This window comes from Protopterus annectens, chromosome 4.part0 (genome assembly GCF_019279795.1).
Source record: "Protopterus annectens isolate FY-2018-M chromosome 4.part0, PAN1.0, whole genome shotgun sequence".
In the NCBI taxonomy this organism is placed as follows: Eukaryota; Metazoa; Chordata; order Ceratodontiformes; family Protopteridae; genus Protopterus; species Protopterus annectens.
In genome coordinates this window covers 1,481,914,572-1,481,939,008 of record NC_056733.1, presented here as the reverse complement: position 1 = coordinate 1,481,939,008, position 24,437 = coordinate 1,481,914,572, and the positions used below count along the sequence as shown (strand labels likewise).

The 24,437-nt window shown below is 42.6% G+C and overlaps 1 protein-coding gene across 2 annotated transcripts in view; it reads left to right on the top strand.

The window, feature by feature from the left end:
- GRK6 (G protein-coupled receptor kinase 6) overlaps positions 1 to 24,437 on the top strand; it is a 1,979,509-nt gene that overhangs the window by 1,610,428 nt on the left and 344,644 nt on the right. The window lies entirely within an intron of this gene.

Sequence of the window (24,437 nt, the reverse complement as noted above, 5' to 3'; positions counted from 1 at the left end):
TGACAGAAGTTTGAGTGGAAAACCTTAGAAATACATGTAGACTTGGATCTTTTTTTTCCTGTGGAAGAAAGCTCTCTAAACTGAGGTATTTAGTTGACATTCGAGGAACGCAGTCCTGTGTGAAGGAGTCAAGAAAGACACTTGATTGTTCTCTTGGAGATCGCTTACCCAAGAGAGAGATTTCTGACACTTTGAAAAAGATTCTGCAGAGAACAGCTAGTCATCTAAATTTGGAAAATGTGGATACCCTGTAGCCTGCAGTGAGCTATAATTGGATCTAGACATTCATAGGGTTCAGAGGTTGGTACTAGGCTATCAGCCCTAGGGCCTATACAAGCCTAGCCATAACAATTCCCTGGCTATTTCTTCCCACACTATTTACTTCCCTGGACCCCTGTCTAGCAGGGTGACTGATGTGATCCCCGGGGTGAATTTCTTTTCTCCCATCCAATCGTCAAGGTTCCTTTTGAAGAGGGCCAAAGAGGCACTCTGCTTGACATGTATGGGCAATCTATTCCAGAGTCTGGGGAGTCTCTGGGTCAGGAACCTATCTCTCCAGCATGTTTTGTTTGTTGTGATGACAAGGTTTAGATCCCTGGAGCATGTGACTCTGAGGGATTGGGATTTCTTTAAGTGTAGCATGTCCAACAGCTCTGGGTTTGACATGGCCTTGTATGTTAAGCAGAGATCGCCTCTGAGTAGACGATATGCGACAGAGTATAGCTGGAGTTTTTTAAGGCGGTCAGCGTAGGGCATCTGCTTTAGGCCTGTGATTCTTTTAGTGAGGTATTTCTGCAGCCTTTCCAGTTGTTGCAGATGTCTTGAGAGGTACATACCAAACGGGGCGTTGTATTCTATAATGGGTCTAATGAGGGATGAGTACAGTGGGACAATGACTTCCTTTTTCCTGGATGAAAGCCCTTCGTGATGAGGTGTGCCACATAGAAGGATTTCCTGACTGTTGTGGCGATGTGGTTATCGAAGTTGAGACCATTGTCCACCTGTGTCCCTAAGTCTCTTATCACACTTTCAGTGTTTAGTGTACTGCCACCTAGATGGTAATTCACGGGTACATGTTTTTTCCCAAAGGGGATAACTATACATTTCTTGGCATTGAGCTTGAGCCCATGGCTCTGGCACCAAGTATCTGTTTCTGTAAGGCTCTTTTGTAGAGTATCCACATCATTTGGGGATTCAATAATGGCTCCCAGTTTGCAGTCATCTGCAAACTTTGTTATCCAGAGTCCCTTAGTGTTGGGCTATACTTCAGAGAAGTAGATGCCAAACAAGAGCGGTCCCAGGAATGAACCCTGAGGTACTCCACTTGTCACTTGTCTGGAGCTGGATTTGGAGTTTGCTACTTTTACAGTGTGGGTTCTATCAGTAAGCCAGTTAGCAACCCATTGGGTGACGTAGGGATTAATGCCCAGTTTAGTAAGTTTATCTATGATTCCAGAGTGGGGGATGGTTTCAAAGGCCTTGGCAAGGTCTAGATAGGCTGTGTGGACCACCTTACCCTTGTCCATGGCTCTGGAGACTGGTTCGAAGAAGTCAGTCAGGTTCAGGAGACAAGATCGTCCCTTCACAAACCCAAACTGGGTGGGGTCCAGTGTTTGAAGATTGCCAATGTCTTTGTTTATAAGTTCCGTGATAATACGCTCCATGGCCTTGCAGATAAGCCTTGTCAGACTGATGGGACGGTAGTTTCCGGGATCCAAGGTGGCTCCCCCCTTGTGGAGTGGGATAACTGTAGCTCTGCGCCACTCAGTGGGCATGAAACCTGAGGTGAGGCTATGATTAAACATGACACTTAGGTGAGGTGCCAGTTCATATTGTAGTTCATGTAGTACACAGCCCAGGATGTCATCTGGTCCCATGGATGCTGTATTCCTAGCTTTGGAGAGTGCGTTTTTTACCTGTGTGGCCGTTACCGGAATTTGGCAATCTTCCAGTATTGAGATGGGCCATTTAGTGGGTGAAAGGGGAGTTAAATTTGCACTGACTCGATCTGCCAGGATATTGGCAATATCCTTTGGATTAGTATATTTAATGCCATTCTGTTTTAGGTCAGAGCATATCTGAGCATTGCCATTTAGATTCTTGGCATAGTTATAGAATGCCTTGTGGTTGTCTTTGGAATCTTTGGCAATTTTATTTTCGTAACTAGCTTTGGAGGATTTTATGAGGGATCTCAGTTTCTTACTGAGGCTGGTAAGAAAGTTTTTTGCATCCTGGGATTTTCCTCTTTTCTGCAACAGTTTCTTCCTTTTGTTGTAAAATTTGTTTATGGCAGGGGACCACCAGATTGGCTTCCTTTTTTTGGAGGAGAGCATCTTGGTTCTATTTGGGATGGCACGATTCATGCATGAGCGGATGTGCTTGTACAGTGCCTTAGTGTAGGATTCAGCAGTTGAACTTTCAGTTCCCGTCTGCATGGGTGTCATGTAGTTTGTCACTTCTAACTTGAGTAGCATGACGTTGGCTTTGGAGAAGTTTTTTATGGAGGTTTCCTTACTGGGGGGTGGGTGGGATGTGGATGTTAAGGGTGATTAGCTTATGGTCAGACCTGACTAACGAGGAGGTGACCATAGGTGTGGAGCATTGATTTCCCATGTTGGTAATGACCAGGTCTAGGATATTGGAGCCCCTGGTGGGACTATGGATTAGTTGATCCAGGGCATTGGAATTTATTAATTCCAAGAACCGTTGGGCAAAGGTGTTGGTACGAGTAGTTTTCCCAGTTAATGGCAGGGTAGTTAAAATCACCCAGTATTAGGGTGTTTGGTTCTATCTTAATATTTTCCAGTATGTTTAGAAAGGTGTAGTGGGAATCTTGGGGTATGGTGGGGGATCTGTAGCAAGCTACAATTTGGATTGGAGTCTTACCTAGTGTTAGTTGCACCTGGAGAATTTCAGACGCATTGTGTTGGGCAACTAGCCTGGTGGTGTGAATATCCTTGGTGAATATTGACACTCCTTCACTTTTAGTGTTTCGGTCCTGTTTTGGTGGCCGAAAAGTGTGGTAAGAGTTGTAGCCTGGTATTGCAGGGGTGCTCTCTGGAGCCTTGAACCAGGTCTCAGTTACTGCACATATATCGATGTTCTCCATTTTTAGGAGTGCCTCGAGAGAGTGCATTTTGAGGTTTAGACTTCTAGCATTACCTTCAGATTTTGCATGCTTGTAGCTGTTACAGTGGTGGTTTTGTCCTTTGAACTTTGCCTAAAAAAGGCACTATAGGGGTGGCATGAGCCTTAGCCAGTAACCTGAAACCCAGGGGCGACAGGTGCAGACCATCTCTGGCAAAGCATCGTGGTCTGTCAATCATGTCATTTCAGGCAGACAGATACTGGATCTCCTTTGAATGACACCAGAAGCTTAGCCAATTGTTGAAATCAATCATTTTGTCCTTATATTGTGGTATCATTCTGGGCGAAGGCAGGATGCTACTCAGGGCTAGGGTCATACCTGCCTGGGCCACATGATCCAAGAGCTCTTCCATGTCTCTTTTCATGTAGTCCAGGAGGTACGTCTCAAGTAATTCACTCCAACATGGACAGTGACAGAGTCATATTTGTACATGTTGTGGAGTGACTTGAGTGCATGCGTTATGTGGCGGATCCTGGCACCCAACAGGCAGCTGACTGTAATTTTCTCCTTGTTCAACCTGGTGAGAGGGACATCAGTGTGCCGGACTATAGAGTCACCTATGACTAAAGTGTTAGGTACATTGTCTTGCCTTAGGGGCTGTTGCTGGGTGGCACACTGGTGTTGTGAACTATGCGACACTTTGGTTGTGATTGGTGTTTGTTTGAGTTTCAGCTTCAGAGGTCCTTGTTGCTTGGGCAGGTTACAGTTAAGGGCCTCTGCATATGTGGATTTAGTGTTGCTATATGTGAGTGTTCACTCTGTGAACACTCTCGGTGTAGTGGATAATCCAAAAGGTAAGGCATAGAACTGATATGTGATCCAGGCATTCAAAACCTTAAGAAGCATCTGACGACTGAATGAATAGAGATGTGATGATAAGCATCTTTTAAGGCTAGTCTTACAAAGACCCATAAAATAGGAAGAAGACATAAAAGGTTGTGAAGTGACATAATTTTGATTTTGGGCACTATCACAAACAGCTTTAGGAAAGAAAGATCCAGAACTGCTCTCCAAGCATTTTCTTTCTTTCTTTGGCATTTAGAATATCCTTGAATGAAAAACCTTCCCCACCTGGGAAGGATGAACTAGTTCTATCATTTCCTGGAACAACATGAGATGAATAACCATTGAAAACAAGAGCATCTTACCTGAAGAATAAAGAATGATGCCCTGGAAAGGAGGAATTTCCTCTCTGCCATGTGTAACTTGAATGATCTTCAGAACCCGTTTTTCTAAAACTGTTTGTTGCCAGACAAAAAATGGAGAGAGAGAGTTTTTTTGTAAAAAAAAAAAAAAGGGGGGGGGGCCAGTGTGCATGTGTGTGTGTGTGTGGGGGGGGGGGGTCTCTTGAATAGTGATTCAGACTTCTTGGACTATCCTTGGTTTTGGGAGGTTTGAGACTTGTTTTTGGAACCCCCTAGTTCTTTTTTCTTAAATGTCTGTTTACATTGAATTTTGTTGGGACTTTTTTTTTAACCAAAATTAGATCAGGAGTTAGAGAATCCCTTAGAAAATTTGGGAAAGGAGTGCTGAAAATCCTTGGAGATTCCTTGGATCAACTTGCACCTTTCATCAAACCTTTTGATCACCTCTACAGTAGAGAGGCCAAAAACTTAATCTCTACCCAAAGGGGAATTAAAATTATTTTTAACATCATCTGAGAATGCAGCCATGCATACCTTTTCTAAACAGTACCAGTGGCCCTAGCCCTGGAGGAAGTATTAACAGAGTTATAGGAACACTGTAAGCAATGAGTATTGACCTGTGCAATAGAAAAACACTAAATTATTTAAAGCTGAATTTTTTCCTCACAAAAATTGCAGATAAACATTTCTCCTACTTTCACATATGTGTGAGATGCAGCTACACAGCCAAACTGGAGGCTAAGCTCTCTCAACCCACGACTGGATCAACCAGTCACAAGGAGAAGGGCAACACTAGCACCACATTACCAGACTCACATAGACCAGCCATAGCTGCACCAGAAAACAACTCTCAGAAACACGCAAAAACATACTCGGAGGCTCTAAATAAAAACCTGCCTAAACAACAGAGACCTCCTAAGCATACACCCAAGCAACCCCCACCCCACAACAGAAACCAGGTTACACATACGTCACAATGTCAGTGTGCCAAGCAAAAACAGCCCCTAAGGCTAAATAACACACCTAACACACTAGTAATCGGTGATTCTATCAGGCACACAGACGTCCCACTCACTAGACTGAACAAGGAGAAGATTACCATAAGCTGCCTGTCAGGTGCCAGAATCCGCCACCTAACATATGCACTCAGGTCACGCCACAACAAGTACAAATATGACTCTGTCATTGTACATATTGGCGTAAATGACCTGAGACGTACCTCCCTGGACTACATGAAAAGAGACATGGAGGAGCTCTCTGACCATGTAGCCCAGGCTGGTATGACTCTGACTCTGAGTAGCATCCTGCCCTCACCCAAAATGATGCCAGCATACGAAGAAAAAAATGATCAGTTTCAACAATTGGTTAAACTACTGGTGTCATTCAAAGGGGATCCAGTACTTGTCAGCCTGGGATGACATGCTTGACAAGCCACGTTGCTTCACCAGAAACGGCTTGCACCTGTCGCTCCTGGGCTTTCGAATACTGGCCAAGACTCTTGCTGCCCCAATACTGCCTTTTTTAGGCAAGGCTCAAAAGACAAACCCGCCTCCATAAACAACAATAATAAACAAAAACTGAGGGTAATGCTGCTCAATGCCAGAAGTCTAAACCTCATAATGCACGCACTCAAGGCTCTCCTTAGTATGGAAGAGATCGACGTATGTGCAGTGACAGAAACCTGGTTCAAGGCTCCAGAGAGCACCCCAGCACTACCAGGCTATAACTCCTACCATACCTTTAGGTCCCAAAACCAGGACTGGAACACAAAAGGAGGGGGTGTGTCCATATTCATCAAGGACACCCACACCTCCAGGTTAGTAGCTCAGCACGCGGAATCTGAGATCATCCAAGTGCAATTGACAGCGGGTAAATTGACTGTTTAATTTATAGCTTGCTACAGATCTCCCACCTTGTCTTAGGACCCTCACGCAGCATTCCTGAGAACATTAGAAACTATGAAGATTCTACCCAACACCATGCTACTGGGTGACTTCAACTATCCAAACATTGACTGGGAAAACTACTCAAGCTCAAATGCCCTAGCCAGATGCTTCCTTGAGTTTATAAACTCAAACGCCCTTGAACAGCTGGTCACCACTCCCACAAGAGGTGACAACATACTGGACCTGGTCATCACCAACATGGGGAACCTATGTTCCACACCTGAGGTAAACTCGTCATTGGTAAGATCAGATCACAAACTAATCACACTGGACCCCCCTCCCCAGTCAAGGAAAAAAACTTCTCTAAAGCCATCTTCACACTCCTCAAGACCAAGGTGGGAAGTTTCAAAGCTCCCAATCAAATGGAAAATGATGACCCATTGGCAGAATCCTTTACAAGTGCATTCTATGAACACCTTTAAGAATGCATGGACCGAGCCATCCCAAGTAAAACCAAGACCAACTCCTCAAAAAAGAGGAAGCCAGTCTGGTGGACCCCGGCCATAAATAAACTTTACAACAGAAGGAGGAAACTCCTGCAAGATGGAACAAAATCCCAAAATAAGAAGGCATCTCTGATTAAATCAGTAAAAAACTGTGCTCCCTCATTAAATCATCCAAGGCCAGCTTCGAAAGAAAAATAGCCAATGACTCTAAGGATAACCACAAGGCCTTCTTTAACTATGTCAAGAGTCTAGGGGCAAACTCTCAGATATGCTCCGAGCTAGTGCATAACGGCCATAAATACACTGAACCAACCGACATTGCCAACATCCTGGCTGACAAGTTCACTGCAAACTTCACCCCCCCCCCTCCACCAAAGGGCTAGCACCCATCCCAGAAGAATGTGGCGCTCCAGATATCTCAGACACACAAGTAAAGACAGCCCTTGCAAAGGCCAAAAACACAGCATCAGTGGGACCAGATGCTATCCCAGGTTGTGTCTTACATGAGCTTCAAAATGAACTAACCCCCCATCTCAATTCACTTTTCAAACTCAGCCTCTCTACAGGATGTACCCAAAGAATGGCATACAGCAACAGTCGTACCACTCCACAAAGGTGGTGCCACAACTGACTCTGGGAACTATCGCCGTATAAGCTTGACTAGCTTGGTCTGCAAAGCCATGGAACGCATTATCATGGAGCTCATTAACAGGGACATTGGGAACCTACAGACACTGGACCCCACCCAGTTCGGCTTTGTTAAAGGCAGATCTTGCCTCCTGAACGTGGTCGACTTCTTCGAAACAGTCACCAAGGCCATAGATGAAGGGAAGGTGGTCCACACAGCATATCTGGACCTCGCTAAGGCATTCTACACCATCCCACACTCAAGAATCATAGACAAACTCACCAGCTTAAATATCAACCCCCATGTCATGAGATGGGTTGCCAGTTGGCTCTCAGACAGAACCTACACGGTAAGAGTGGCAGCCGCCATGTCTGACTCTAAACCAGTCACAAGCGCTGTCCCACAGGGCTCAGTCCTGGGACCCCTCCTGTTCGGTATATATTTCTCTGAAGTACAGGCAAATACGGAGGGACTGTGTCTAACAAAGTTCGCAGATGACTGTAAACTGAGTGCAATAATTGACTCTCCAGCTGACACATTCATCCTGCAAAAGTGTCTCACAGAGACAAACACCTGGTGTCAAAGTCACTGCCTCAAGCTAAATGCCAAAAAATGCATAGTAATCCCATTTGGGAAAAACAAAGTACCTACAAACTGCCACATAGATGAGAATCCACTAAGTACAGAAGAAGTAATTAGGGACCTGGGTACCCAAGTAGATATCATGCTCTCCTTTGATAACCACATAGCCAAAACGGTCAGGAAATCCTTCTGTGTTGTACACCTGATCACAAAGGGTTTGTTATCCAGATCCAAGGAGGTGATTGTGCCCCTTTGCTCTTCACTCATTAGGCCCATAATAGAGTACAATGCCACATTTGGGATGTATCTCAATAGACACCTGCAACAACTAGAAAGACCACAGAAGTACCTCACTAAGAGGATTAAGGGCCTTAAACAATTACTCTATGAAGCACGACTAAAAAAGCTCCAGCTCTTCTCAGTCGCTTACCGTTTGCTCAGAGGTGACCTGTGCTTGACCTATAGGGCCATGTCAAACCCTGAACTAATGGACATGCTTCACCTCAAAAAAATGAGATCTCTCAGAACCACTCATTCTAGCGACTTGAACCTATGTACAACAATAAACAGGACATGCTGGAGGGATAGATTCCTGTCCCAGCAACTCCCCTCACTCTGGAATAGAATCCCAATCCATATTCGACAGAGCTCCTCTCTGACCCTCTTCAAGAGAAATCTTGATGAGTGGATGGGTAATTGTAAGTCCTACCCTGGGATCACTTCAGGAGCCCTGTTGACAGAGGCCCAGGTTACTAATCTAATGGGGAGGCGAAAGCCATCACTCTGTGGCTAGGCTTATAAATACCCATGGGCAGATAGCCTAGTACTTACCTATGAATAATTAGTCAAAACAAACGTTAACATATGAGCCTGACAAGTCAAAGGTCTGAAAATCAAAGTTGCAGAAGTATATAATCTTCCCATTCTTATCAGAAAAAGTAGGATTGAAGTTAACTAAGTGTTCAGCAGCAGTAGGATAAATTAAAGCTACAACTGCTGGGTCAGGTTTGGGAGTAGTGTATCAAAACTTAGACTGAGGAACTTTATACATCCTACTTGCCTTTTTAGGGGCAGCTGGCTGACGATCAAGAAAATTTGCAGCAGTAACACACACACATCCTCTAAAGCAGACAGAACAGGAGGAATGGATGTAGGTTTTGGAAATTCCTTCCGTGACAATTCATAATATTTTCTGAGGGACTGAGAAACTGCAGTGTTCTCCCACTGAAAACACTGGCACATTCTAGCAATAGTCTCAGAGAAAGAGAATCCCCTACAGGGCAAATCAGAAACTGAGCTCTTCTCAGAAATCTGAGTAGAAAACTCTGTCTGTCCCTTCATCTTCCTGTTCAGATACAGAATCTTGAATCTGTTCAGGAAAATGGTTATCCCTCTTTCTATTACTACAGACTACTTTACAGGAAAGGTCACTAATCTGAATTAAACCCTGTGCCACACCCAGTAAACTACTCCTGTCTAAGGAAATTTAAGGAGAATTAGATGAATGCTTAGTTTTCTGTTTCTTTTTGACAGGAAAATTGGGTCCAGCCATTAGTAATGACAGCAGTAGCATCCTCGGGGATGGCACAGCATTCTGACATAACAAGAAAGCCTTTCTTGTTCCCTCTCCCAGGACTGACAAGTGTGGCTTTCCCTTGCCTACTGAGGGGACCCCAACAGCTGCAGAGAATGGGGCTAATCCCCTGGTCCATAGTGGCTATAGGTGCTACACCACCGCGATGCAAAATAAAAGATGAGTGGTTTGAGGTACAACAAATGACTGCAGCAAAGTCACCCAACTGTGGTTAAGGCAAATTCCTAGACTGCTGTGGTGATAGAGGCTGTTTGCTTAACGGAAGAAGGACCAACATTGGGACTGGTAGTTGGTTCCATGGTGAAGGAAAAAAATGTCTCTTTCTCAGGTAGGACATGCAGCAAATGCTGGTAAAAATTACGTGTCTTCAAAAGTCACTTTTTTCACAAAAAAACACAATAAAAAACACTTTAAAACACCCTTTCTGCTCCATAAGTAAAATTAACACACTTTCCCTACGTTAAAAATTTTCAGTTACTTTACACAACTTTTAAACGGTCAAGAAAAAAAGAGAGCTCCCATTTAAAAGTACAATACAGTCCTTGAATCACAAAACTCCAAGCTTTAAAATAACTTTTCTGAAAAGGAAAGTGAAAAAAATTCAAACAATATTTAGAAAATGGAAAGATTTTCCCCAAAGAGAACGTATTGCCTAGTAATGGAATAGCACCAAGCCAGCCTTCGTTCCCCGAAACCCTTACAGACGCATACTCTTATGCATCATTAAAGCGCTGAATGGGGTTGGTGCCCAAAATTGAACTTTGGTCAGCTCAACTTGAGCTGCCTGACTGGGTGAGTGGAAGATGCTGTGACACTTTTGAAGCTGGCCGGTTGTTATATCCTTGGCAGGATATAACCCATATAGCTAAGGCTTCTGCAGCAGTGATTATTATAATGAGCATTATCTTTTTTGCCTTTTTTTCTGTAGTATTTATATGGTTTAGTCAGTCTGTCTTTCCTTTTGAAGTCACAATGGCCATACATACATCAGGGCCAAAGAAGGGAAGATATATCTGTGGCAAGCAAATCCCCTGCATAGACTTCCAGAACCATTGTAGTTTTTTCTTAGGGCCTGAATACAGTGAAGACTCTATTAGCTGCAAGAGTTTCACACATTAAAGAGTCAGAAGTAGACAGCATTCCATGTAAATCGACAGGAAGAGGCCTTAACCCAGTCTAAAATTGTCTGCTAGGTCATCTTTGGCATCTGATGTCCTCCCCAAGAATAGATGATTTAAGGAGAAGGCTGAAAAGGATGCAATAGATGTGATTCAGGCATCTGTTGTTCCAAGTTGGTCTGACTTTATAGATGTCAGTATAATGCTTTTGCAGTCATGGTATATGCCTGTTTTCCCCATGACCTATAGAGGAACCCCTTTGGAGGCTGTCATGCCCAGTGATCCTTGTAAGTTCTGATGTACTAGTAGTTGAGGGCCAGCTTCCATGAATTCTCAAGTCTGGCTACCTGTTGCAGAAGCATGCTTTATGGTATCAGAAGGAGAAAATAGAATTACCACAATAATGGATGTCATGAACCCCAGTTCAGAATCTATGGCTTTCACTGCAAATATTCCATCTAAAAAGCACCAAAAACTGAAACACAGATAATCTGGTCCTGTCCCCTTCTATATATCTGTGCCACAGATGCCATACAGGCCTTTTTCACCTTCCCTACAGCCAAGCCTTCTATAAACAGTAGATTGCCCTGACATAGTGTTTACTACAAGCTGTACAGTAGCTGCAACCAGGGACACATCTTCTTTATTTGGAATCCCCTCTTTTAAAAGAAAGAGGGAACACTCCCTTGTTAGGAGTGAGGACTCTGCAGAGAGAGTGAAGAGCAAAACCTGGATTACTTTTCCAGATGTATTATCCATTTTGATATGACACACACACCATGTCCTTTAGGTTTCTCACAGAAGAAATCCTTTTTTAGAGAAATTCTTAAAAAATGTAAGAGCACTTGAAATTGGAAGGAATGGTGGCTTCTGCATCTTAAAAGAACACTGTGGCATAATAGGATTGATTAAATAACCCCAAATCTTTGGCTGTTCCTTCTTTCTTGAGATACCCAGTGGATGCTTTTCTGGTTGTCTGACAGGAACTGACACCCAGCTTCATTCTCTGAAGAAATCTGACAAGTTCGATAGGATCCAAAAATCCTTAAGTTACTCTGCAGGAACCTTGTACCAGATCTAGCTGTGCTGTAGATAGATGTAGAGAATTGGTCCAAGCTGGTCTCTGCTCTCAGTACTCTGTCAAAAGGCAGAGTGCTATACGGAGGTGGGAAGAAAGTTTATACATCTTTCTCTGGCCTGCAGGACTATTAATTGTCAGACTGACATGACCAAGTTTCAGATCGGGATCTTACATCAACTAAGAGAAAAGCTTGGGTAGTTGTCTGACAGGGTCCTGAGGGGAAAAATTGTTGAAACTCACCCATGTTTGTATTGTGCTTGTATTGTCAGGCTCTGGATTGCATTGCATATATGGAAATTCCTTAAGATTCCAAGAGCAGGATAAGTTATTTCTTACACTTATTTCACTGAACTGCACTTCTGAAACGCTTATAATTGTGCTATACAGTTGATCTACTACATTTGACATTTTGCACTGTTATAAAGCTTTTTTGTTGGTTCACTGCATTTATGTACTGTTTTATACTGTTTTAACATTACTTAACTGTAAACTGCTTTTTCATACTGAGAGTTGTATTTTCTGTTTGTGAGTGCTCTATTCGAACTTTTCTGTGCATTTTTGTCTGTTTACAGTTAAAAGCATTCTCGAGTCTGCTCCTTGATCTGTTTAAAACTTTCATTTAGTGGCTACAGCTAGGAACTGTAATAGTGTGCATTTCTATAATTGCATTTTTTATTTAAATTACTAAATTGTAAACTGCCTTTTCATACTGAGACTTGTATTTTCTCTTTGTGGGTGTTCTTTCTATGCTTTTAAAGTGAGGTTTCTGTGTTCTTCTCAGGTGGCATAATCTTGATAGAGGCCTGTTGTCTAGGCTGGTAGTTTTGTTTGAGTTTCCTGTGTTTCTGGCAGCCATTTTCTGCTGATTGTCTTCATTATTATTGAGAGTAACAAGGCCTCCTGACCTTCTGCAGTATGAGTGATTAGGTAATAGCAGGGGCTGAGTAGTAATCTGATCTTCCAACTCTTCCATTCTTACTGCTATATAGACCTGTGTCTTATAAAGGTTATGCTTGTATTGTCAGGCTCTGGATTGCATTGCATAAGTGGAAATTTCTTATGTTTCCAAGAGCAGGGTAAGTTATTTCTTACACTTATTTCACTGAACTGCACTTCTGAAATGCTTATAATTGTGCTATACAGTTGATCTACTACATTTTGCACTGTTATAAAGCTTTTTTTATTGTTTCACTGCATTTATGTACTGTTTTATACTGTTTTAACATTACTTAACTGTAAACTGCTTTTTCATACTGAGAGTTGTATTTTCTGTTTGTGAGTGTTCCATCCGAGCTTTTCTGTGCATTTTTGTCTGTTTACAGTTAAAAGCATTCTCGAGTCTGCTCTTTGATTTGTTTAAAACTTTCATTTAGTGGCTACAGCTAGGAACTGTAATATTTCCACCCACCCTCCCTAATGTTGTGTGTTCTTATACTTGGTGGCTTTGCAGTTACCCGCCCATACTGTATATTTGATCTGTGATACTCCTCCCAGTCTAGTGTCTTTAGTTCACTCAATCTAATAGAGAACTTTTGTGAAGGCCAACCCACTCAGATTCTTAACATTGAATTAATTCTGTTCCAGTTTTCTCCATTTCCACTTTACTGGAAAAAAAAAATTCTAAGCGTGCTTCCCCCCTTTTCTGTGGCAGGTCAGATATGGATTTGCTGTGTCCAGGATGGTTTGTGAGCTCCTAAGCCCCCCCCCCCCCACTTAACTGGGGTTAAACTATTCCTGGCGCCATAAAAATCTGTTCTTCAAAATTTCCCTTGCAACTAGCCAGCTTTTTAGTTTTAGCACTCATCTGTTTCTTTGATCTCAGCACTTGTTCAGAACACATTGTAAGCACTAAATAAGTTAGAAATTACTACAGCACTCAACTTTCCTCACTTGTCTAGAGGAAAACAGTTTTTAGTACTTAATAAATAAGCACCTATTCAGGCATGTCTAAAGGTCAGCTCCCGGTGTTTTCTCCTGTCTACCTGATGAATCTGGGCATCTTGGGACAATGCAGCAATTGCGTCATGTACACAGACAACCCTCTCCTCCTACCACCCAACACTACGACCTGTAAAAGATGCACTTATATAGCCAAACTGGAAGCAAAGCTCTCTTCACCAAAGACTGGCCTAGACATTCAAGAGGAGAAGGTAAACACTTGCACCGCACCACACTCATCACATAGTCCCTCAAAACCTACACCACCAAAACACACGCACAGAAGCACAAAACACACACCTACATTCGCGGAGGCTTTCAGTAAGAATCTGCCCAAACAACAGAGGCCTCCAAAGAAGAAATGCAAGCAACCTCCACCCCCCAACACAACCCAAATGACACATAGCTGACATACTCGGTGTGCCACTCAACTACAGCCCATAAGGCATAACGTACCCAACACTCTAGTCATAGGTGACTCTATAGTCAGGCACACTGATGTTCCACTCACCAGGCTAAACAAGCAAAAAGTTACTGTCAGCTGCCTGTCAGGTGCCAGGATCTGCCACATAACGCATGCACTCAGGTCACTCCACAACAAATAAAAATATGACTATGCCATTGTCCATGTTGGTGTGAATGACCTGAGACGTACCTCCCTGGACTACATGAAAAGAGACATGGAGGAGCTCTCCGATCTTGTAGCCCAGACCGGTATGACCCTAGCCCTGAGTAGCATCCTGCCATTACCCAGAATGACACCACAGTACAAGGACAAAATGATTGACTTTAACAATTGGCTAAGCTTCTGGTGTCATTCTAAGGGAATCCAGTATCTGTCTGGGATGATATGATCAACAGACCACGATGCTTTGCCAGAGATGGCTTGCATCTGTCGCCCTTGGGATTCCAGATACTGGCAAAGGCTCTTGCCTCCCTATAATGCCTTTTTTTAGGCAAGGTTCAAATGACAAATTCACCACCGTAACAGGTACAAGCAAGCAAAATCTGAGGGTAATGCTACTCAATGCTACAAGTCTAAACCTCAAAATGCACTCACTCGAGGCACTCCTTAAAATGGAGAACCCTGACATCTGTGCAGTGACAGAGACCTGATTCAAAGCTCCAGAGAGCACCCCTGCATTACCAGGCTATAATTCATACCACACCTTTTGGCCACCAAACCCGGACCGAAGCACTAAAGCTGGAGGCGTGTCCATATTCATTAAGGATATCCACACCTCCAAGCTAGTTGCTCAGCATAATGCATCCGAGATTATCCAAATTCAACTAACTCTGGGCTAAACCGCAATCCAGATTGTAGCTTGCTACAAACCCACCACCATGCCCCAGGATTCCCACTCCTCTTTTCTTGATACACTGGAAAATATTAAGGTACAACCCAACACTCTAATAATGGGTGATTTCAACTACACTACCATTAACTGGGAAAACTACTCGTGTACCAACTCTTTTGCTCAACGTTCTCTGGAAATCATCAATTCCAACACCTTGGATCAACTTATCCACACCCCCACCAGGGGCATCAATATCCTAGACCTGGTCATCACCAACATGGGTGACAGGTTTTCCACACCAGAGGTCAGATCCGACCACAAGCTAATCACCCTAGACATCCACATCCCGCTCCCACCCCCCATTAGGAAAACAACCGTAAAAAACTTCTCCAAAGCCAACTTCACGCTTCTTAAGACAGAAGTGGCAAACTTCACAACATCCATGCAAATGGACAATAGAGGTACGACTGCTGAATCCTACACAAATGCACTTTATAAGCACTTACACGAGTGCATGGATCCTGCTATCCCTAACAGAACCAATATGCTATCCTCAAAAAATAGGAAGCCAATCTGGTGGTCTTCTGCCATAAACAAACTCTACAACAGAAGAAAGAAACTGTTGCAAAAAAGAGTAAAATCCCATGATTGGAGGAACTCCCTGGTCAGCCTCAGTAAGAAGCTGAGATCCCTCATAAAATTCTCCAAAGCTAGGTATGAAAACAAAATTGCCACTGATTCTAAAGACAACCACAATGCATTCTATAGCTATGTCAAAAATCTCAATGGCAACACTCAGATCTGCTCTGAGTTACAGCACAATGACACTAAATATACAGAACCAACTGATATTGCCAACATCCTGGCAAATAGGTTCAGTGCTAACTTTATCCCCCTTTCACCCCCTAAATGGCCCATCTTTATACAGGAAGAATGCAAAGTTCCTGTAATCACGGCTGCAGAGGTAAAAACCTCACTCTCCAAAGCCAAGAACACAGCATCCATGGGACCTGACAACATCCCAGGCTGCCTTCTACATGAACTACAGAATGAACTGGCACCCCACCTAAGTACCATGTTCAATCATAGCCTCACCTCAGGCTTTGTGCCCATTGAATGGCGCACTGCGACAGTTATCCCACTCCCCAAAGGGGGGGGGGGGTACAACAGACCCTGGGAACTACCGCCCCATTAGTCTGACCAGCCTCCTCTGCAAGGCCATGGAACGTATCATCATGGAACTCATAAACAAAGACATTGGAGATCTCCAAACTCTGGACCCCACACAGTTTGGGTTTGTAAAAGGCAGATCATATCTCCTAAACCTGATGGACTTTTTTGAGGTAGTCACCAAAGCCATAGATGAGGGGTAAGGTGGTTCACACAACCTATCTAGATCTTGCCAAGGCATTCGACACCATCCCCCACTCTGGAATTATAGATAATCTCACTAAACTAGGTATAAATCCCTATGTCACAAGATGGGTTGCCAACTGGCTTGCTGACAGAACCCACACTGTGAAAGTAGCAGACTTCAGACCAGTAACAAATGGAGTACCACAGGGTTCAGTCCTGTGTCCTCTCCTGTTTGGTATCTACTTCTCTGAAGTACAGGCTAACACAGAAGGTCTTTGGCTCACTAAATTCGCAGATGACTGCAAACTAGGAGCCATAATCGAAACTCCTAACAATGTGGACATCCTACAAAAGGGCCTCACTGAGACAGATGCCTGGTGTCAAAGACATGGTCTCAAGCTCAGTGCCAAAAAGTGCATTGTCATCCCCTTCGGTAAAAACTCTGTACCCATGGACTACCACATAGGCGGTAGTCTACTTAACACCGAAATTGTGATGAGACCTTGGGACACAGGTGGACAGTAGTCTCTCCTTTGATAGACACATCACCACAGTGGTCAGGAAATCCTTCTACGTGGCACACCTCATCACAAAATGTTTCTCATCCAGAAAAAAAGAGGTCATTGTTCCCCTCTACTCATCACTCATTAGACTCATTATAGAGTACAGTGCCCATTTTGGTATGTACCTCACAAGACATCTACAATAACTGGAAAGGCCGCAAAAAAAAACTCACAAAGAGGATTACTGGCCTCAAACAGATGCCTTACGCAGACCGTCTCAAAAAACTCCAGCTTTACTCTGTCGCATATGGCCTACTCAGAGGCAATCTCTGCCTAACATACAAAGCTATGTCATACCCAGAGCTGTTGGACATGCTCCACTTAAAGAAATGCCAATCCCTCCGAGCTACACGCTGTAGGGACCTAAACTTTGTCACCACAATAAACTGAACATGCTGGGGGGGAATAGATTCCTGTCCCAGAGACTTCCCATACTCTGGAACAGACTACCTGTCTGTGTCAAACAGAGCTCCTCATTAGCACTCTTCAAGAAAAATCTTGATGATTGGATGGGTAATAGGAAATTCACCCCAGGGATCACTTCTGTGGTTCTGCTTGACAGGGGCACAGGAAAATCATTTTCTTGGGTGGCAAAAGCCAGGGTACCTTTTTGGCTAGGCTTGTATAGGCCCTAGGGCCAGTAGCCTAGTACCTACTTATGAACCTATGAACCCAGATGTGTCCTGAAACACTGAATTAAGTGCATTTATGATGCTGTGGGTGTAGCATAAGGTAAGCAGCAATGAATTCACTAAGCGGAAGGCATGCTTGGCCGAGGCTTAAATCCCTGCCAGAGGATGTCGCAGTGCAGCTCCTTAACACAGCCTTAGAAAAAGAGCCGCTGTTTTTGAACCCTACTTAAGAGATGTTTAGAAAAATGGAGGAAATGGGAAAGGTCATGCAGGGCATAAAACATTTTTTTCACAAGTATTTTCACCCCTTTCCCATACCAGAGTATAAAAGAAATAACCAGTCCAGTCCAGGTCCATACTATTTCAGGCAGAGGAGATGTAAACCAGCAAACAGTAACAAGGGCTAAGTACAGGGTGAGCATAAGTGAAATCCTGGGGTAGCAAGAGTAAGCCTGCAAAGATTAAAATTGGCAATACTGAAAAAAGTGGCAATGAGAGAACTAGTGAAAACATGGGGAGTCCCAGGGGTTAGGAGAGGACAAGGGAGAGCATGGGAGACCCTCAAAGGTCTTCTTTCACCAAGAAGAAGCCATGACTGTATGGACCTCCACCTTCCTTTCCCAAACCGCCCACCCCAGTCCTACTGTTTCACACCAAGTAAGGTTGCTGGAAGACTGACAGAGTGCCTTCAAAACTGGAGAACAGTCTCATAGGAGAAATGTGTCCTGGAAGTCTTTTCTTAGGGTTACAGATTAGAGTTTGCAAAGATGGCAGAATTCCTCTCTCCTTCCAAAAGATCTTAACTTTTCACATTCTGCAAGATCTTACACTAGGGATCATAGAGCTGGTACCAGTAAAATAACTAAACCAAGGATTCTTACTCAAGACTTGTCCTGGTTCCCAGAAAGGGCTGAAATTGGAGACCCATTGTGGATCTGTCAAAATTCAGTATGTTCCTCCTGATCTAAAATTCAATATGTTAACCTCCATGCCCTCTTACCACTCAAGCCCTGACGGTTACCTTAGATCTCAAGAATGCCTGCCTCCACATTCCTATCCATTCCACGAGTGCTTTCTCAGGTTTGAGATAGGGGACTTCTGCTGTCAGTTTACACCATTGTCCTTTGGTTTAGCTACTGCTGTTAGAGTGTTTACAATGGTCCTGGCTCCAGCAATTTCTTTCTTCAGGACTAAGGGAGTTCACATATGCCAATACTGGGATGACTGCCTCATTCAGGCAGTCTTCCAGAAGGAGGAGAAGGAGAAAAGGGCCTTTACTTTCACCATGAAATGCTTTCAAAGTCTAGGGTTCTCACTAAATATTCAGAAATCAACTCTCTCACTTCTTCTCAGAGTGTGATCTTTATGAGCTCTCTACATTTCTCAATTTACAAGAAGACCTTCCTGATAGCAGAGAAAGTAAAATACTTGGAAAAATATTTCCACAGTCTGTTGGGGGGGGGGGGGTTTGGCAGGGAATGCCTTAAGGCTCTGGGATACATGTTTTTTACTATCCTAATGATACCCATTGTGAGATTGCATATGAGAAGGCTGTAATGATACCTGTGGTCAAATTGGAGCCACCACTTCTAGTCCTTGGAGGAGATGATTCCCATATTACTCTGTTTGTCCAAGGAGCTAGAACAGTGGTCCAAACAAATCAAGCAAAACATGGGAGTTTCATTCAGGAACCTCCCATCTAGACTCTGACAACAGATAATTCAGACCTAGCTTTGGGAGCATTCGCTTAGAAACTCAGGGTACAAGGAGAAAGAAATGCAACCAAAGAAATCCAAACAAGGGGTGTAAAGTACAACAAAAACAAGCATATCAGTGTGAAAGAGATAATGGCATTGCTTCAGGCTCTTAAAGTTCTCAAACAAATATGGACAGAGGGTATCCTACAAGTGTTAATTAACAGCACCACTGTCCCGTGGTATATCAGCAAGGAGGGGAGAGACATGCTGTTTCACCTTTAGCAAGCTAACAATGACTGCCTGGGAACTAAGCCTACAGTCCCATATGACCCTAAAGGCAGTGTATATATTGTCCAAACAAAATATAGCGGCAGATCAGCTCTGCAAGGCAGTCAGATATGCATGAATGGTTAGAGAATGGGTGACCTGTAGATCGCACCCTGATTGGAGGATGAACATTCTCCAGCAGGGTGTTAATCTACAGGTACACGTAACACCTGCTAAAAAATGAGTCTGCTGCTTCACAATAGCATATCAAGCTACAGTAGTAGAGCTCTGACTGAAAAAAAAACGAATGGCTGCCATTTATGCTCACTAAGTAGCGCTTTTGCTGTTTAGCGAGTGTAAAATAAAAAAGAAAAGAAATTAAAGTAAAAAAAATGTGTGTATTTGTGTGTGTGTGTGTATGAGAGAGGGAGAGATCGATAGATCTATTATTTTACACTCACTAAGTGCTTTTGTTGTTTAGTCAGTGTAAAAAAGTAAATGAAACAGAAAAAATGTGTGTGCGTGTGTGTGTGTGTGTGTGTTTCTGTCTGCGTGTGAGTGAATGTGTTCATAAAAGCAGAAGAGACTGTGTGTGTCTGTGTGTGTTTGTGTGAGAGAGGGCGAAGAGTGAGAAAGATTGGGCGATCCCTGGCAGCATTTCAGAGGTGTGTGTACCTCTCGACCTCATAGCTCAAGATATCTGGATAAGCCTAAAATAAACGGGGGACAAAGGCTCAAAATAGGTACGTATTTTAAATGTTGCTGTTATAAAATCATAAAGTTACTTCAATATTAGGATTTGCGTTAGCATGAATTTTCTGAAGGTGAGGTGTTTTGCATGTGTGTGTGTGTTTGTGTGTCAGTGAGTTAGATCAACCACTGGCAGCAGCAGCGGTAAAGAGGTTTGTATATCCCTTGACCTTTCAGCTAAAGAAATCTGGATAAAGTCTAAATTAACGGGGGGGAACAAAGGCTCAAAAATAGGGACAGATTTTAATTACTGCTCTTATAAAAATATAAATTTGCTTAAATAAAATGATTTGTGTTAGCATCTGGAGGAAATAAAAGTCTGGAACTCAAATGTATGGCATTATTTAGTAGCTTCAGTCTCCAATGACTGGCAACAAACTAAACATTTTAGAAGTAAGGGATGAAAAAATAGAGTAGAGTGGATTTATTTTTTTTAAAAGTGTTATATTTTGGATGTAAAATGCTTCCTCCAACACTGGTAAGATATACTACAGCAAGTTTGAAACATTAGACAGAGGAACTATATATATACACACACACACACACACACACACATATATTTATATGTGTGTGTGTGTATATATATATATATATATATATATATATATCGAGAGAGAGAGAGCAATAAAATCAATAAATAAGTAAAACACAGCAATTTTACAGAAAGCAACTCATTCTTTAAGAGTGGTAATGCCCAACAGGGTGTGTGTTATTGTTGAAACAATGCCCTTCCAGGGTTGTAAAGGCCCTCTGCCTGTGGCATTGGGTCTGAGAACACCCCTTGACAGGTGTTATTTCCACAGTAGCACACACCTTGTTAGGCATTATTGTTTGCTGATCTTTCCTTTGCTAATTTACAGGTGAAGTGCGTTACAGAGCTAGATCTGTTTGCATCCCAAGACAACAGTAAGGTAAAAAAGTTCTGCTCAAGAGCACTGTGCAGGGAGGCTTGGACAATTGATGACTTCTCCATCGTCTGGCCATGCCTCTTCCTAAATGATTTTCCTTCTGATATCCCACCTCCCCTGCTTAATTCAGAAGGTGGGACAAGAGGTCAAAGATAACTGTTAATAGCACCATTATGGCCTAGGCAGCACTGGTTCTTCTTGCTTGTAGAAATATCCATGGGGAAACGCCATGTGCTGCCAATAGTTGTAGATTTTCTCATTCGGGACAAGGGAGCTCTTGTACCTGCTAACCACTGTTGGGTATTGTAGCTAACAGTCTCAATGATTTAATCATCTGGTCTTTCAGACTGATGCCAGTACAGAGAGGGCATTCTAAATAACAAAGACGTAAGAAAGGCATTCAACAGAAAACATTATCTCTCCTAATGGAAGAGGTTTTCCTGATAGTGCCTGGGAAGGAGTAAGAAACCTAATAACACTAGTGTCCTTAATCCTCCAGTATCATCAGCTCTTCCATTAAGGCTTGGCATGCAGCTGTATTAAGGTACACTTTGCAGCCATCTCAGCCTGCCTACACTTAAGATCACTAAGGAAGTGAATGTTCCTCCTTGGGATCTGAGCTGTGTCCTGAAAAAAAAAAAGAATAACATAAGTATCTCTGAGCCTACAGCTACAGCCACAATTAATTTTTTCATAGAAAAAACGGCTGCTGGAAGCAATCATTTCTGCTAGGAGAGGCTCAGGCACATCCTTTGGGTGTAAGGATGCCCTTCACGAGCAAGGAAGATCCACTCTGGTCTCAAAGAAGGAGTTAGTGTTTTACCTTTTAGTTGGGATGAGAAGCTTGATTCCTGTGAGTGTGTGCCTGATTTGGGTAGGTTCTTTTCAAAGGAACCCCTCCCCCCAGAAAAGAAAAACTGTGGCTTTTCCTGTGAATATTTCCATGTACAGGAGAATTTTGTTGGGGTTTGCTAGGGCGTTAATTTCTGCTTGTACTGCTCCCAGTTCCTCTGCAGGTAAGAAAAGGAAAGGGTCTCATCATTTTCTAGCTCTGAATTTCAATCAGAAGACTAGGAGTAGGAGGGTGAAGGTTTTGCTTCAGGATTTTCTGTTGAACCTGAAGATTCTAATTCTGAGTAAAAGGTTGTTTCAGATTTCCCTTCAAGTGGACCTTTCTTTTTCAGAAACTTTATATAAAGTAAAAGAGGTTTTTAAGTGGGATCAGAATGAAATCCCCTTCACTTAGTAAATGTATTATAATTTGGCACTGTTTTATCTGCTTTTCGGAATATTTTTCTCACAGCTTACACTTTACCTGACAATCAACTTCCTGCCCCTGGAAAATCTGACATGTTATATAAAAAATGTCAGACTCACAAATACTATTTTTCTAATCCAAAAGCAGACCATGCAGTGATTTCTATTTCCAGAACTGCATCTGCTAAGACAGATGAGTAATACCAATCCAATCCCATTCCCTCTGATGCGATCTTGAGAATGGGAAAGCTTTTGACAGGTTTGGAAAGAAAGTTTATTCTGCTTTCACTTTGACATTTGGTAAATTAAACCAAAAAGCTCATTTGTTGCTGTTTTTCCTTCTTTCTTTGAACAACATGAAGGAGTTTGCTTGTAGTACTCCCTCTCCAGAGGCAAAAGTTTTATTTAATGCCTCTTTTATTTATTTTTGTCTTGCCATTAAGTATGCCTTAAAGTGTTCTTAAGATGTGGCAGATGCTGTCTCCAAGGCTGCTGCTTTTGAGTATGTTGTGAGAAGATTTGCTTGGTTACATTCTTAGAATATTCCTGAATATGTTAAAACTGAAATCTTAAATTCCCACCTGGACAAAGAAGTTCTGTTTGGCCCTTCTGCAGCTGAGTTGCTTAAGATGTTTGATGAGAGGAGAAAGATATGAGAGTTAACTCAAATCTTCCAGCCTTCTTTTTTAAGGTAAATAAAATGTTTCTCCTACCTCACCTCCCTTTTTCAGTAATCAATTCAAGCAACACGGTGCCCCCAAGCAGGATTTTAAAAGCAATGGCAAAGAAGTTCCAAAAGGAAGGAAAAGCCTCTCAAAATAAAGGACAGTCAAAAAAAAAAGTCTGAATGATTGTCTGCCTTCTCAGTTCTTTCCACCCCATCCCCTCCCTGGTAACCTCTCCTACTTCCAGAGCCTTCATCTTGCTTTTTGGCATCGTATTCTTTCTCAAAACTGGGTTCTGAAAATCAATCAGCAGTGGTGCATTTAGCTATGGGATTCCCTCCCTTCATTCTAGGGGTCTCTTCTTGTCCTGTAAACCAAATATATCCGATCTGATGATGTCTATTTTCATTCTATCCTCAACTGTTGCGTTCAGATCTGAACCTCGTATCTGAAATGGCCATTACTAAAGCACATGACAACCAAAAAGCTCTTAAGCTCCTCTCTTACGCATAATATACCAAACCATAACATACTCCAGATCTCTTTTGGCGTTTGTCATGAAAAGTCATGGTCAGCCTCAGTTGTTGAGTTTTTCCATCAGATAAGTGGGCTTTTTCTTTCAAAATTATTTTCCCTTTTCTCATAAACCGTATTCCTATATTACTCCCTTACACTTATAACATTTGTTGTAATTCTTGTTTACCATCATTGGTAACTCATTCCTTATTTCTTACTATTTCTACACTAGTGTAGTCTTTCGTACCATTGTTGATATCTCCCTTTTGCTTTTTCTCTTAAAAAAATATTTTGCTTTATTTTCTTCCTTTCTACTCACCAGTATGTCTGAAAAAGGACCTTCCGGTTTCAAGAAATGTTTAAAATGTGGGCATAAATGATCCCTTTTGGCTGCTCATACACTAAATGTTTACTGCTTGGGCCCTCAACTTCTTCAGGTGGATTCTACAGTTTGCAAACGCTTCAGTCCTATGCCAGGTGCCAATAGGAAAAAAAAAACAAATTGATTCTAAAAGGATTGCTTCCATCTACCTTTGGCAAAGCTATTACTGGGGCTCAGTCCCCCAAAGTAAAAATGAAGAAGTCCTTGTCTAAGTCTCCTAGGCCGTCTACTTCCTCAAATCCATCTTGGGAGCCACCAAGAAAAAAAGCCAAGAATGGATCCAAAATCAATTCAAATCCACTTTCCCTCAGATCCTAAGAAGAAATCAGTGGATCCAAGCTCTTTGGATCCAGTGAAAAAATCAATGGATCCAACTGGATTTCCTCTACAGACTTAAACCCTATCTTACACCTCTAGCTAGGACTGCTGTTGCCCAAACTCACTTAATCTCCACCCTTCTCTATGCATTCCCAGTCTATACCAACTTATCCAAAAATAATCTTCATACGTTGGAAACATC